Source organism: Triticum urartu, chromosome 7A (assembly GCF_056163025.1).
Source record: "Triticum urartu cultivar PI428250 chromosome 7A, HENAU_Tu73, whole genome shotgun sequence".
NCBI classification, from domain to species: Eukaryota; Viridiplantae; Streptophyta; class Magnoliopsida; order Poales; family Poaceae; genus Triticum; species Triticum urartu.
Window position 1 is genome coordinate 456,277,364 of NC_141879.1, and position 13,313 is coordinate 456,290,676.

A 13,313-nucleotide genomic window follows, 5' to 3' on the forward strand; every position below is an offset into this window, starting at 1 on the left:
GTGTACTGTGATAGTGCCCTTACGACTCGACATCTTAAGCTGCAAATAAACATAACAAGGCTGTGCCATGAATTTAGCATAAGCCCGCCATCCAAACAGGGCGTGATAAGGGCTCTTGATCTTGAATACTTCAAAAGTCAATTTCTCAGCTCTGAAATCATGATCATCTCCAAAAGCTACTTCCAAAGATATCTTACCCACTGGGTATGCCGACTTACCGGCCACCACCCCATGAAAAACAGTAGAAGATGGCTTAAGATCTTTGTTAGTTAGATTCATACGGTGAAAAGCATCATAGTAAAGGATATTGCTGTTGCTGCCTCCATCCATAAGCACTTTAGTAAACTTGTACCCTCCCACCTGAGGAGCAACCACCAAAGCCAATTGACCTGGATTGTCAACCCGTGGTGGGTGATCCTCACGGCTCCATACAATGGGATGTTCGGACAACCGTAAGTATCGAGGCACTGCCTGCTCAACCGCGTTCACCGCCCGCTTATGAATTTTCTGATCTCGTTTGCACAAGCTTGTGGTAAACACATGATACCGACTACTATTCAGCTGCTTCGGATTGCTTTGATAGCTAGACTACTGTTGCGGATTCCCTTGACCAGATTGTTGATTGAAACCACCTTGATTGCCTTGGCCCTTAAAACCGGAGTTTGAGCCGCCACCACCAAAACCAGGACCATGAGAGCCGGATCCTGAGCCGCCATTCCGGCCATGATTATTCTGGAAGAAAGTGGAATTTTTGTACTCCCTCATGATGAAACAATCCTTCCATAGGTGAGTGGCCGGCTTCTCTTGTGTACCGTGCTTCAGGCAAGGATGATTCATCATCGCCTCAAGGTTGAATTTTGGCCCACCAAACCGGGTTCTAACGACTTCCCCTTACGATGCTGATTATTATTCTGCGTATGGTGTTAGCCACAAAGTCTAAACCACCATCAGCCTTGCGCTTACCGTTGCCACCTTGACCCGCCGTATTATGTTGTTGTCCCTTTGCATTTCTTGAATTTCGTCGAAGGTGGATGAGACCAGTTAAAGTCCTGTTGGAAGCTCATCTGCTTGAGATCTTCATCACCGTAGAGGTGAGACAATATAGCCCAAGAGAGATCAAAAACTTCATGTAGGTAGTAGTGATTCTTCTTCAAAGTGTTTTGCGTGATAGTCATATTCTGAAGAATCGAGCCAAATTGACGTTTGCCCACTTGTGATTGCGATCTACCTTCTGATGAAGACTGAGGAGAAGCTCGCGATCACTCATCAATCGTGAGGTAGTGGCTTAAGGATTTTGCTTTGAAGCTTTGGCGACAGAATGTTGTGTTGCAGAGTCATCATTGGTGGAATAGGATGCAGCTTTGCAAAACCGACCATCCAATGGACGAGTGCCTTCATTAATAACAACAACTTTGGCTTTCTCATCAGCTGAGGAAATGGTCCTTTTGAGGACTTCAATAGGCGGCAAATAGCTGAGATGATTTTGATAGTCAGCCTGGTAATGAATTGAAGACCTTGATCTGATGAATTTCATGATCCTGGGAGCATAAGGCTTCGACTCAAAAGGTGACAGAAAAGCATTGGCCAAAGTCCTCATGAAGAAATCGTGGTAGTTGATAGGAATACCATGGATGATGTTGAACAACAGATTCTTCATGATGCCAACAACCTCTTCTTCATCAGAGTTGTGGCCCTTGATTGAACTGAGAGTTTTGGTTAGAATGCGATATACAGTCCTTGGAACATAGAGCAATTCCTTCACAAGGAATGTGGTCCTTGGAGCTTGGCCAGCCTTCAAAGGCTTCACCAGCACTTGCATTAGACGATTTGAAAGTTCAGGTTCCTCATAAATGAGCCTGGCGCTTTCAGTGGGAGGACTGACTGGGACGGCTTGAAGCAATTCAGAGGTCGGAGCTTTGTAGTGCGTGTTCTCAGTCATCCAATCCAGCACCCATGAATTCACATCTTCCACATTACCAGTGAGATGTAGTGTAGCCACTACTGTAGGATGCTTCTAACGTGACACTACGATCAGAGATCCTTCGACGAAACTATGTGCGATGCAAAAATCAGAAATGGTGGTGTAAAAATGTCAAAAAAGGTGCAAAACATTTGCAATGACGGGTGCATCAAATACTGTCGTGGACCTAACCCTAGCAAAAGGACTTAGGTGTGGAACCATCGTAGCTAGGTTATCTTGAAGGGGTTAAACGGGACAAAGGACACATAGAGTTTACCCATGTTCGGCCCCTCTCAACGAGGTAAAAGCCTACTCCTGCCTTAGGTTGTATTGCTTGGGTTTCGATTACTAGGGAGCGAATACGCTTGACCTAGTTCTCGATCAGTTGTTTCTTGAGTCAACCTTGTTAAGCCGGCAAGATATGTTCTCCATATGCATAACCTGGTACTGTGTTCCAGTTTAGCTATGTCATTCTTGGTAGCACTTACTTTTTGATGACTAGCCGGCTTAGCATCAGAATCCTTAACCCAACAATATTTTCCTTTGTAGTCAAAAATGTCTAAAGCTCATGCAACTGGGTCGTTTCCCGGGTCATCGAGGAAACATTGAAGGGATATGTTCAAATGGGGGTCTTAACCAAAAAAGATGTCATCCATTGGAGGGTCCCAGGCACAGAAACCCCTCCTGAGCCCAAGGAAGGTGAAGTAGTTTTCTTTACTGATCATCTGCTCCGAGGTTTTACCCCTCCCATCTCGAAATTCTTCCGTGATGTGCTGCAGCTTTTCAAGCTTCACCTCAAGATATTGGGCCCAATTCCATTTTAGACATCTGCAACTTTCAATTGTTCTACAAGGTGTACCTTCAACAAGAGCCCACTATAGAACTATTCAGGGAATTTTACTATTTAAACCGTCAGACTGAGTTCACACATGGGCCCAGCCTAGAGTGAGGTGGCATTTTAATTCAGAGGCGAAAAAAGCCACCTTTCCAGCGGCCAAACTGCCTAGTCACCCCAAGGACTGGAACCAAACTTGGTTTTACTGCCAAGACACTTCTCCAGAAGGAGAGAATCCTCTGTCGGGTTATCGTGAGAACCGGCTTAGAGGCACCCTTTGTCAGAACGGATTAGCACAGAAGAACGGGCCAAATATATGCCTGTCTTTTCAAAGATCATAGCCTTAATGGCTAACGGATTTATAGGAATCGACCTAGCCCAATGCTAGGTTGTATAGAGAATTCTGCCCTTAAGCCGCCGATCCGGCTTAATGTGCGAGTACACTTGAGATGCCAAAGATCCCCAACGCCACTGCCAGATAGAGCTGGCTGATGAATACATCAATGACATGACCAAAACCCTGCTGAACGAGAGCTCGACAGATTGCAGCAAAATAGGGTTAAATCCTTTCTATGTAATCAACAAACCGCTAGCTGTAAGTATTTAAACTATTTCCAACTTCAGTCATCTTACCTCAAATTATTTTCTTAGCCATGTGATTGATGAGGAGGCAAGCCGTGCAGACGATGAAGAGTTAATTATTCTCTCCTCTGGCTCAGAACATTTGCCAAGACAGAAAGTTCGACAAGCGAGCCGGAAAGTAAGGTTTTCTAACCCTTTAGCTTATCTAGATCCCAACTTTCTTTTAAAGAAATAGCAGCATGAAGCTCACCGCACAACTCGGAACACCGGCAGTGGAATTCTCTCCTTCGGCTTACCCAACACATCGGCTCCTCGCAAGCATCGTCCGGAAGTTTCACAGATTTCCGACTTAGCTTTTCCCAAAGAGGGTCTTTTTTGACAACCTCTTAACCTTTCCGATTCAAACTATCAGGGAACCTCTCACTCTTCATCCGGTGACTCCACTAGAACCCAGGTCCCTCTATTCAAGACCGTACCTAGGTGAGAACACTTAAGCCTGCTTGCTTTAACAGCTTACCCAACTTGATATACCAATCTCATCATATGTTTTTATTTCAGTGCCATGGCCAAACCCAGCAAGAAGTTGAAGGTTAAGAAACCGTCCGAAGATCCCAAGGTGGCTGACCCGAAGAAGCATACAACGTCTAAATCTTTGCATCAAGCTTCAGAAGCAGCCATGGATGACCCACCACTAGAGGAGCACCCTGTCACCACGAACCCTATGAACGTTGATCCAGAGAACGCCAAGCCGCCCAGCCCCGCTCAGCCAGCTCAAGAAACCAAAGATGTCATAGTTCCTGGGACGGCTTACATAGCACTAGGTAACCCCGTCGTCTTGTCCAAGCACATCGCCAAAGAGGAATTCTCAGCTGCTGACAAAAGCAAGTGGAAACTGGATCTAGAGAGCTATGCTCAATTCAATGCCCAGGAGATTCATGTGGGTTACTCCATCCGTGACTTTGAAACCGGCTTGGTTAATCTCATGAAAGATCGTTTTGAGGTAAGCAAAAAACTTGTCTCATATAAATATATACCCGTCAGCCGCCTAGTCTATTGAATATGAAAAACTTGAATATGTTGTAGACTTTAAATATCCTTGTTGATCTTGATATCCATGTTATAGAATGTTAGAACTGCAGAATCAACACAAGTAGCCGTCAAGGGCCGGCTTAAGCTGCATAGCTGAAGCCAGGACTTCAAATCATAGCTCTTAACTTCACATGTGTAGCTCCCAAGGGCCGGCTTAAACTGACAAGTTAAGTCGGGACTTCAAATAGTAGATCTCAATTTTGCACCTGTAGCCCCCAAGGGCCGGCTTAATCAGCATGGCTAAGCCGAGACTTATCACCATATTTATGTATAAAATCCGAATATGTAGCCAACATGAACTAGCCATAGTTGTAGAATTTTAGCCGGGTCAGCAGAGAATGGTCTTCAAAAAGAGCAATGTACATTAGCCCCCGAGTGCCAAGTAAAATACTTGTATTGTGCTTGGTACTTCAAATGAGATGACCATAGCGTTGCCTATTTGTTGCATGTCTCAGGCTGAACTGAATATGAAGGAATCCCAAGTCAATGATCTGAGGCAAAACCTTCAAACCCAGCAACCGGAAACTTCAAAGGCCAAATCAGAGCTGAAGTCCGCTTTGGAAAACATTGAAAATCTAATAAAGGACTTCAGTGCTGAGAGAACCGGCTGGGAGACCGAGAAGGCAGTTTATTGAATATAGCAGAAGATGTGGAAACTGCTCTTAAGCCGGTAACCGACGAGTTGTCCGATTTAAAATATCATATCAGCACCATGATAGCTGCCATCTTTGGTAAGTAATAGTATACTTCAATCTATCATCATCAGTACTGATCAACCGTTGAGCCGGTTTGTAAATATCTTTGGTAATGTAGGCTCCAGATGCTCCAAGCTGGGTCAAGACCTGCGCATCCGGTTTAAGGTTGTATATAGTCTTGTGGAGCAGTGGTACACTGTTGCTCAATGGCCTATCTCTACTACCTCCCATAAGAAAAAACCACCTTCCCTCATCAAGGAAGTGTTGGAAAAGTTGTCCGTGCTTCCACAAAGGGTTGAAAAATTGAAACGATCAGCCACCAGAGTCGGCGCCATCACCGCACTAAGCCGGGCAAAAGTGTGGCAAGTAGAACTTGACCCGGAAGAGCTAGCCACCGGTTGCCCAAGCTTAAAAGAAGATGGGCCTCCCTTCAGTGCCGACAACTTCACCAATATAGTAAGGAACATACGTCCTTTGGCAAGCAAATTGGCTGAAGAAACTGATATCTCCAAGTACCATCCGGTTTATGATGCTGATAATGCAAAGGTGAAGGCGCCGACTCATGAGTCTGTGGACCTTATCCCGCCAACACGTAAGCATACCTTTGCCCCTGATATTGACTCGTCAAGCCTTATAGATGATGAAGCTATATTTAGAGCTTTGACTGGGATCAACTGGGCCACGTCTGACTTCCAGCAAACGGGTGAACAAGAAGAAGAAGAACCAGTGCAAGATAACCCGGAATCTTAAACATGCCAAGGCCAAGAGAACTGATCCAAGTGATGGCTTATCATCCACAGCATGGGATGCTATGTGCATCAAAACACTTCTTCTTTTGGGCTGCTCAATTCCTTCTAATAGGCTAGATGAAAACCATGATTTATCATGCCGTTGTGCAAGTTTTATTGTTCATAACACTTTAAACCGCCGATCTTGATATGTAAAGATATGTCGTTTCTGCTCATAATAGTATTAGTCAGACGAGTCCTATTCATCATACTCCCTATACACAAGCAGATAACATGTGCCCTGGCGGTTTACCCCAAGGCGGGTCTTGATGCCCAATATAAAATCCACTGGTGACTTGCATAGTCCATAACCAGGGTGGGTTATCAAAAACCACGCATATTCATAGAATAAACGAATAACATACCTTTTATATTTGTTCACACTACCGGCTAACCATGCCAAATGCATTGAGGGTAATATCCGAAAGATTTAGAGCACAACGCTCTAAATGCACAATCAAAACACACTGGCGACTTATTGTCCAAATCCAGGCCGGGTTATCAAAACCTCAGACATGCTCAAATATGAGCCACAAAGATTAAGGCTATATGGCCTGAATTATTTTAAACCACATGTCAATATGGTACAAAAGATGAACCCAAAAAATGTTCAAATAGAAAAACAAGGCTTTCATAGGCTGCCAAACCTCAATATCAAGTGCTATTCAAGGGCCGCACAACCACTGAGTTAATCCTTTATTCAAACCTATAAGCCGGGCCTCACATGACCAATCGCCGTTTTAACCTTGACAAGTTCAGGGTCTTTATAAGATTGACTATTAAGAGTTCGGCGAGCCATTCCAGGATTACCTCAGCGGAGTGGCAGACATACAAAGGCAGGATAACACAGATTTTGGTGAATACACCTAGCATCCAAGCCGATCAAAAGGGTAATATAGCTATGTTCATTGAACAGGAAGCCCCCAAGTGACCTTTAACAAGCCATCAAGGCAGGTTACCTATGTTTGAACTACACATTATCACAAGTTCTCTTTGGCAGCCATTCAACTTGAGTAAAAGAGCCCCGAAGTCATTTGCAACAAGGCGTATAAGCCGGATCAAAGGGTAATCATAGTTATGCTGAGTGAGCAGGAAGCCTCCATGTTATTTGTAACAAGGCGTGCAAGCCGGATCAAAAGGGTAGTCATAGCTATGCTCAGTGAGGAGGAAGCCCCCAAGTGATCTTAGGAATTGACAATAAAGACTCACATATTCAGAAATGAAACAACAGAGGCCTTCAATTACCAGGGATGCCAGCTTTATTATACTAATCATAATATATACATGAGTAGAAATATGTACAACAAAAGAGTCGGTGGCTCAGGTGTAATAAGGCCGAAGATGAGCAATATTCCATGGCTGACGGGTCTCCTCCTCTGACGTGCGTGAATCCTTGTGGCCTCGAACGTCGATGAGGTAGTATGATCCATTGTTTATATTTTTGTTGACCACAAAAGGCCCTTCCCACGGTGGGGATAACTTATGCATATTTGTTTGATCCTGGATAAGTCGGAGCACCAAGTCACCTTCTTGAAAGGTCCGGGTTATAACTAGGCGACTATGATATTGATGCAGATCTTGCTAGTAGATTGCTAAATGAGCCGCCGCAAGGTCTCGCTCCTCATCCAGGTGGTCAAGAGCATCTTGACGTGCCTTTTCATTATCAGCTTCAACATAAGCTGCCACGCGAGATGAGTCATGATGGATGTCACTGGGGAGAACCGCCTCTGCTCCGTAAACCATAAAGAAAGGCGTGTAACCCGTAGAACTGTTGGGGGTAGTATTGATACTCCAAAGCACAGAAGGTAACTCCTCAACCCAACAACCTGGGGCCCTTTGCAAAGGGACCATAAGCCAGAGTTTTATGCCTCTCAAGATTTCTTGATTGGCTCTTTCAGCTTGACCGTTGGATTGGGGGTGGCCACCGATGAAACATCAAGACGAATATGTTCTCATTGACAGAAGTTTTTCATAGCACCCTTGGACAGATTAGTGCCATTATCAGTTATGATGCTGTGAGGGTAGCCAAAACGGAAAATCAGCTTTTTGATGAATTGAATCGTTGTTGCCGCGTCACACTTGCTGACCGGCTCTGCCTCAACCCACTTCATAAACTTGTCAACTGCCACCAAGACATGAGTTTTTTATCTTCGGATCTTTTAAAAGGCCCAACCATATCCAGCCCCCAGACTGCAAACGGCCAAGTAATTGGAATCGTCCTCAATTCTTGAGCCGACACATGATCTCGTCTTGAAAATTTCTGACAACCATCACACTTGCTAACCAAACCGTCTGCATCAGCATGAGCCGTCAGCCAATAGAACCCATGATGAAAATCCTTAGCCACGAGAGACTTAGAGCCGGCATGATGGCCACAATCTCCTTCATGAATCTCTCATAGAATCTCACGACCCTCCTCAGGAGAAACACAACACTAAAATGCCCCTGCTACACTGCATCGGTGCAACTCTCCATTAACAATAGTCATGGACTTAAACCACTGGGTTATCTTCCTAGCTAAAGTTTCATCTTCAGGTAACTCACCCTGGGTCATATAAGCAAAATATGGAACTATGCAATCCGGGATAGCATGAAGAGCCGCCACCAACTGCGCCTCCGGGTCAGGAATAGCAAGATCTTCATCCGTAGGCACTTAAATGAAGGGTTATGCAAAATATCAAGGAAAACATTAGGTGGTACCGGCTTACGCTGGGACCCCAGCCGGCTTAAAGCATCATTCGCCTCATTTTTCCTGCGATCAACATGCTCCACTTGATAGCCCTTGAAATGACCAGCGATAGCACCAACCTCTTGGCGATAAGCTACCATGAGTGAGTCTTTGGAATCCCAAGTTCCAAAAACATGTTGAGCCACCAAATCTGAGTCACCAAAGCACCTCACCCGGCTTAAATTCATCTCAAGGGCCTCATACTCAGCTGCATTGTTAGTACAAGGGAACATCAATCTTAAGACATAACAAAATTTATCACCTCGTGGGGAAGTCAAAATAACTCCAGCCCCCGAGCCTTCCAATTGCCTAGACCCATCAAAATGAATAGTCCAATATGTGTTATCCGGCTTTTCCTCGGGCATCTGCAGCTCTGTCCAATCATTGGTGAAATCTACAAGTTCTTGAGACTTGATAGCTATCCGAGGCATATATTTCAAACCATGGGGTTGAAGCTCAATAGCCCACTTGGCTACTCGGCCTGTGGCTTATCTGTTTTGAATAATATCCCCTAAGGGAGCAGAACTAACCACAATGATGGGATGACCAAGGAAATACTGCTTTAATTTATGACTAGCCATGAACACTCCGTAAACCAGCTTCTGCCAATGTGGGTATCTCTACTTGGACTCAATGAGTACCTCACTGACATAGTAAACCGGTCGCTGAATCGGATGTTCCCTACCTGATTCTTTCCTTTCCACAACAACTGCTACAGTGACGGCTCTGCTATTAGCAGCTACATATAACAGCAAGGGCTCCTTATCGGTAGAAGCTGCAAGGATTGGCAGCTCAGGCAACTGCTTTTTCAACGCCTCAAATGCCTAATTGGCAGCATCACTCCAGACAAAGTGATCTTTTTTCTTCATCATTTGATACAAAGGAATAGCCTTCTCTCCCAGACGGCTTATAAACCGGCTCAAAGCCGCAATACGACCCGCCAAACGCTGGACGTCATTGATACATGGCGGTTTAGCCAAAGAAGTTATAGCCTTGATTTTCTCCGGGTTAGCTTCAATGCCTCTCCAAGAAACTAAAAAAACCCCACGAGCTTGCCTACTGGCACACCAAAGACACACTTGGCCGGGTTAAGCATCATCTTGTAGACCCGGAAATTGTCAAAGGTCTCTTTCAAATCATCTATCAAAGTCTCTTTCTTCCTGGATTTCACAATAATATCATCCACATAAGCATGAACATTGCGTCCAATATGGTCATGAAGGCAATTTGGAACACATCGCTGATAAGTCGCCTGGGCACTCTTGAGCCCAAAAAGCATAGACACATAGCAGAAGGCTCCAAAGGGAGTGATGAAAGTTGTCTTCTCCTGGACCTTAACTGCCACCTTGATCTAATGATAACCATAATAAGCATCCAAAAAACTCAAATGCTCACAACCAGCCGTAACATCAATGATCTGATCAATACGGGGGAGAGCAAAAGGATCAGCCGGACAGGCCTTGTTAAGATCGGTGTAATACACGCACATACACTAGGTGCCATTTTTCTGAAGTACCATTACCGGGTTAGACAACCATTCAGGATGAAAAACTTCAATGATGAACCCGGCCGCCAAGAGTCGGGCCACTTCTTCACAATGGCCTTATGCCTCTCTTCATTAAAACAACGAAGGAATTGCTTGACCATTTTAAACTTTGGATCAACATTGAGAGTGTGCTCAGCGAGTTCGCTCGGTACACGTGGCATGTCTGAAGGCTTCCATGCAAAGATGTCCCGGTTCTCACGGATGAACTCGATGAGCGCGCTTTCCTATTTCGGGTCCATATTAGCACTGATACTGAACTGCTTGGATGAATCCCCAGGTACAAAATCAACCAGCTTAGTGTCATCTGCTGACTTAAACTTCAACAAAGGATCATGCTCTGTGCTTGGCTTTTTCAAAGGTGTCATATTGACCAGGTCAACATTATCTTTATAGAACTTCAACTCCTCTGTTGCACAAACAGACTTAGCATAAGCAGCATCACCATCTTCACACTCCAAAGCTATCTTCCTGTTTGCCGTGTACTGTGATAGTGCCCTTACGACTCGGCATGTTAAGCTGCAAATAAACATAACAAGGCTGTGCCATGAATTTAGCATAAGCCAGCCGTCCAAACAGGGCGTGATAAGGGCTCTTGATCTTGACTACTTCAAAAGTCAATGTCTCAGCTCTGAAATCATGATCATCTCCAAAAGCTACTTCCAAAGCTATCTTACCACTGGGTATGCCGACTTAGCAGTCACCACCCCAAGAAAAACAGTAGAAGACAGCTTAAGATCTTTGTCAGTTAGATTCATACGGCGAAAAGTATCATAGTAAAGGATATTGCTGCTACTGCCTCCATCCATAAGCACTTTAGTAAACGTGTAACCTCCCACCTGAGGGGCAACCACCAAAGCCAATTGACCTGCATTGTCAACCCGGGGTGGGCGATCCTCACGGCTCCATACAATGGGATGTTCGGACCATCGTAAGTATCGAGGGACTGCCAGCTCAACCGCGTTCACCACCCGCTTATGAATTTTCTAATCTCGTTTGCACAAGCTCGTGGTAACACATGATACAGACAACTATTCAGCTGCTTCGGATTGCTCTGATAGCCAGACTGCTACTGCGGATTCCCTTGACCAGATTGTTGATTGAAACCACCTTGACTACTTTGGCCCTGAAAACCGGAGTTTGAGTCGCCACCACCAAAACTAGGTCCGTGAGAGCCGGATCCTGAGCCTCCATTCCGGCCATGATTATTCTTGGAGAAACTGGAATTTCTCTACTCCCTCATGATGAAGCAATCCTTCCATAGGTGACTGGCCGGCTTCTCTTGCATACCGTGCTTTGGGCAAGGATGATTCATCATCGCCTCAAGGTTGAATTTTGGCCCGCCAAATCGGGGCACTAACGACTTCCCCTTACGATGCTGATTATTATTTTGCGTATGGTGTTAGCCACAAAGTCTAAACCACCATCAGCCTTGCGCTTACCATTGCCACCTTGACCCGCCGTATTATGTTGCTGTCCCATTGCATTTCTTGAATTTCTTCGAAGGTGGCTGAGACCAGTCAAAGTCCTGTTGGAAGCCCATCTGTTTAAGATCTTCATCACTGTAGAGGTGAGACAACATAGCTCAAGAGCGATCAAAAACATCATGTAGGTAGTAGTGATTCTTCTTCACAGTGTTTTGCGTGATAGTCGTATTCTGAATAATCGAGCCAAATTGACGCTTGCCCACTTGTGATTGCGATCTACCTTCTGATGAAGACTGAGGAGAAGCTGGCGATCAGTCATCACTCGTGAGGTAGTGGGTTGAGGATTTTGCTTTGAAGCTTTGGCGACAGAATGTTGTGTTACAGGGTCATCATTGGTGGAAAAGGATGCAGCTTTGCAAAACCGACCATCCAATGGACGAGTGCCTTCATTAATAACAACAGCTTTGGCTTTCTCATCAGTTCAGGAAATGGCCCTTTTGAGGACTTCAATAGGTGGCAAATAGCTGAGTTGATTTTGATAGTCAGCCTGGTAATGAATTGAAGACCTTGATCTGATGAATTTTATCATCCAGGGAGCATAAGGCTTCAACTCAAAAGGTGACAGAGCATTATTGGACAAAGTCCTCATGAAGAAATCGTGGTAGTTGATAGGAATACCATGGATGATGTTGAACAACAGATTCTTCATGATGCCGATAACCTCTTCTTCATCAGAGTTGTGGCCCTTGATTGGACTGAGGGTTTTGGTTAGAATGCAATATATAGTCCTTGGGACATAGAGCGATTCCTTCACAAGGAGTGTGGTCCTTGGAGCTTGGCCAGCCTTCAAAGGCTTCATCGGCACTTGCATTAGATGATTTGAAAGTTCAGGTTCCTCATAAATGAGCCTGGCGCCTTCAGTGGTAGGACTGACTGGGATGACGTGAAGAAATTCAGAGGTCGGAGCTTTGTAGTGCGTGTTCTTAGTCATCCAATCCAGCACCCATGAATTCACATCTTCCACATTACCAGTGAGATGCAGTGTATCCACTACTATAGGATGCTGCTAACGCGGCACTACGATCAGAGATCCTTCGACGAAACTATGTGCGATGCAATAATCACAAATGATGGTGTATTTTTTTCAAAAAAGGTGCAAAACATTTGCGATGACGGATGCATCAAATATTGTCGTGGACTTAACACGACAGATGCCCTAGCAAAAGGACTTAGGTGTGGAGCCATCGTAGCTAGGTTATCCTGAAGGGGTTAAACGGGACAAAGGACACAGAGAGTTTACCCTTGTTCGGGCCCTCTCAACAAGGTAAAAGCCTACTCCTACTTTAGGTTGTATTGCTTGGGTTTCGATTACTAGGGAGAGAATATGCTTGACCTAGTTCTCAATTAGTTGTTTCTTGAGTCAACCTGCCGCCGGGTCACCCCTTTATATACAGGTTGATGCCCGATGGCTTACATAGTCCCGGCCGGCTCATACACAATGTGTCCGGCTCAATAACTAACTAAGTTTACCTTATAATACAAGTTAAACATATGGCGGCTCACACCCGTGGGCCTCAAGTCGTCCCCGGGTCTTGAGCCTTCAATAAGCTTGCTCTATGAACCGCGATCTTCATCTCTTCTTGGGCCTCTTCATCTTAAGCAGCCA